We start from the raw sequence: 3573 nt of genomic DNA, 5'->3' as shown, positions 1-3573 counted from the left end.
AATAAAATTGGCAGATGCTAGGAGAAGAAGATAAGAGGTAGAATTACAATTTTTCCTCTGTAACTTTTATAATATTACAATAGGGTTTTTTAGGTAGAATTACGATTCTACTGCTGAAGCTTATACACAATTAGAATAAGGTAATGAGATGAAATTATGATTCTACCCCTTTATATATAAAATTTTGATTTTATATTGCAAGAGAAAATCATTGTTAGTTAATATATTTATCAAAAATAAAAAAAATAAGAAAAATAGAAGTAATTAAAATTGAATCTTACCACCCGTTTTGCGAAATGAACAAAACAAAGCTGCCGGTGTACATGGTAACAAAAACATGAACATTCCAGTTCGATTTTCTGCACCGAAGTGTGATTATCACACGAAACATTCAGGCATCACGTGTTAAATACATTCTGCCCATACATACTTTGAGATGTAGGGCAGTCAAAAATTCTTTCAAACCACTATGTCCGTACTTCCAGCCTAGAAGCTCCTTTTCTTTCATATTTGCTTTTAGCTTTTGTTTTGTGTCTTGTACCAAAAATCACATAACCTAAATGGTATAAATGAATTATATGTTAGTAAATAAAAAATAAAATTGAATAAAATGATTAATTTTTTTTTATCTTGATTCCAATCTTATGTAGTTGTAGCGTGATATTCCCAAACCCTTATTGAAATAACGTTGTCAGCTCTATCCCATTCAAAATTTTCCCTGCAGTTAAAATTAGTAAAATAAAATTTTCATTATTAGTATTAAACTAACTGAATTATTAAAATAAAAAAAATATTTAAGTTAATATTAACCTTAAACCTTCTAAACCATGTAACAATCATAGGTTTCCATCCAAAAGTTTGAAAACTTGACTCCATTGAAACTATGAAATTTCCATCAATGATTTCATCGTTAACATTATGGTTCCGACATCCTCAATGTTTGTAAACTTGAAATTGCATTCTTTAATTAAAATTAATTTTTTTAAAATTATTAACATGTCATTATAAAGGGAAAACAAACTTACATTGAAAGATCATTCTTCCACTAAGCCTGGTACTTCCACGTAAATAAATTCCACTGTGAAGGGACCCCCTTGATGTGGTGACATCGCACTCGATGAACTTGCGTCGAGCGTGGTTGCCTGTGTCTCAGGTGCATGTTCTTGGTTGGCACCTAACGACTCATGGTCTTCAGAAGCGCTGCTACAAGAATTAGCAGCGATCATGTTTGTACAACGTGCTATTGATTTTTTCCTGGGCATCTACATAAATTAAAGGATTAAGATATTGTAAACCATTCTATTTTTTTTTTAAAAAAAATTGGCATCTTCTCTATACGAGAGGCTACACAAATTTTTTAAAGATGCAAATATACAACAATTTAAATCTGATTGCAACAAACCAGTTGATTTATATCAATTTGTTTCCTTGCCATTTAGTGAAGAGTTCACTCAATTTGTACTTAACCAAATTCATATATATATATATTTTAATTTTAGAGTCCTTCAGTCCATTGGTGTACATCAATTTGGTAAAATTTTTTCCAATAATTTTCAAGTGTCTCGTTTTTTCTGTCATATAATATTATTAATTTACTTTTTATAATTACACATTTCAACATTTATATACAACTCATGCATTTCTAATCACTATTCAAAACATCAAAATCAAACCAAATTGACATATAAATCAAAATTTTTATAAACCTTTAATTTACAATAACTCAAAATTATATCAATTAACTCTTACTTTTCAACAACTCAAAACCCTATACCACAAATTATACAAACACAAAATTAATCACTAAGTTAAACAATATATTTAACCCTAATTTACAAAAATCCAAAATAATAATTAAAATTAATCATATATATTTAATTGAAATTGAACAAAAAAATTAAAAAAAATAACTAAAATTCAAAACAATTGTTCTCATATGAAACAAATTCCAATGACAACATTCATACAATTATTAAGAACATAAAAATTAAAAAAGAATAATGCAAGAAAAAAATAACATAAAAATTCTTACCTTAATTTTGTTGTGGGTTTCGGCTGAGAAGAGAAAACAAATAACAAAAAAAAAAAAAGAAGAAGAGAAGAGAAGGACATACTTAGCACGTGTGGATGAGAAAAGAAAAGAAGAGAAGGACTTCAGGAGGTGAGAATGAGAGAAAGAAGAGAAAGAAAGAAAAATAGAGAAAGAAGAGAAAGAAAGAAAAATAGAGAAACGTGTCTGTGGTTATTTTAAGGATTCTAGTCTTTTAATTTGGAGTTTTCTACTAACAGTTTTATCGATGGCTTACCAACAAAATAATTAAATATTAATATTTTTGTATGTGCTTCCGTCTATAACATCTAATGAAAAATTTCAATTTTATTGAGAACTTTTAGAAACCCCCAAATATTACAGATGATTTTTCATTTCGTAGATTAATCAATATGTAACGAACAGTAATTAAAAGTGACATTGAAAAGTTAGCAGTTTCATTGTTCATTGGATTATACTGATAGATTTAATCCATGGGTGATATCATATGAATCGAATATCATGAACAGTGCTATGAAGACAAGAATAGTTCCAATGCTCTCTGAAATATATTGACGACCTCAATCCATTGATGATCCTATATGTATACCTAATAATTACTGATGACTTTCCTGTTGAAAAATTAAATATTATTACTTTTTTTAATTTTTTCATCAATGTCTCCGTCTATTAATTGTAATTAAAATCTTTAATTTAACCAAAAATTTTCAGAAACATGCCAAATATTACTAATGACTTTTCTATTGGAAAATTAAACATCAATATTTTAATTTTTCCATCAGTGTCTTCGTCTGTAAAGTCTAATTGAAATTATCAATTTAATGAAAAATTTTCAGAAACCCGTCAAATATTACCGACGACTTTCCCATCAGAAAATTGAGAGGTGAAAAGTTCCAATGCTTTCTATATTGGATTGGATACATCTATCTATATTGGATTGGGCCTCCAACATTTGCCTCAAACTCTAGATGCATAGGTAGATGCTCTATTGAGTTTAAGAACAATAAAAAGAATATCATCTTAAGTTTGCAGATTGTCTAGATGATATTTGTTTCAAACCTCTTCATTTGTTATGTTTGCAACTTGTTGGAGCATATATCTTTAAAAAGATGATTAATCTCCGTAGGTGCATCCCATATCCCATTTGACAATAAATCCCGATAATCTAGTGGAATGAGTGTTTGTATAAATACGTAACAATAATGACTCTTTATTCCATACAATCTTCAATCCTCTAATTTTAGTATCCTTGATATGTTCGAAGCATGTTCATTAGAAAAATACAGACTCTTAAGCTATTGCTAGATAAGTAACTGTGCATTCTTGTCCAAGGTGAAACTAGCTTTGGACTTTGCAACCTGTGACCCATTATAAACCAACTACATATTTTTATGGTGACAAAAAAAAGATATATCCATTATAACCTTGATGTTGTTTTTTATCTTTCCTTTCATGCCCATAATCATGTTGAAAATATTTTCAAACATGCTCTTTTCAAATGAATGACATCAAGATTATGACAG

The sequence above is a fragment of the Populus nigra genome, chromosome 13 (assembly GCF_951802175.1).
Source record: "Populus nigra chromosome 13, ddPopNigr1.1, whole genome shotgun sequence".
NCBI lineage: Eukaryota > Viridiplantae > Streptophyta > Magnoliopsida > Malpighiales > Salicaceae > Populus > Populus nigra.
The sequence above is the reverse complement of the archived record's forward strand: the minus strand, read 5'-3'. Positions refer to the sequence as shown.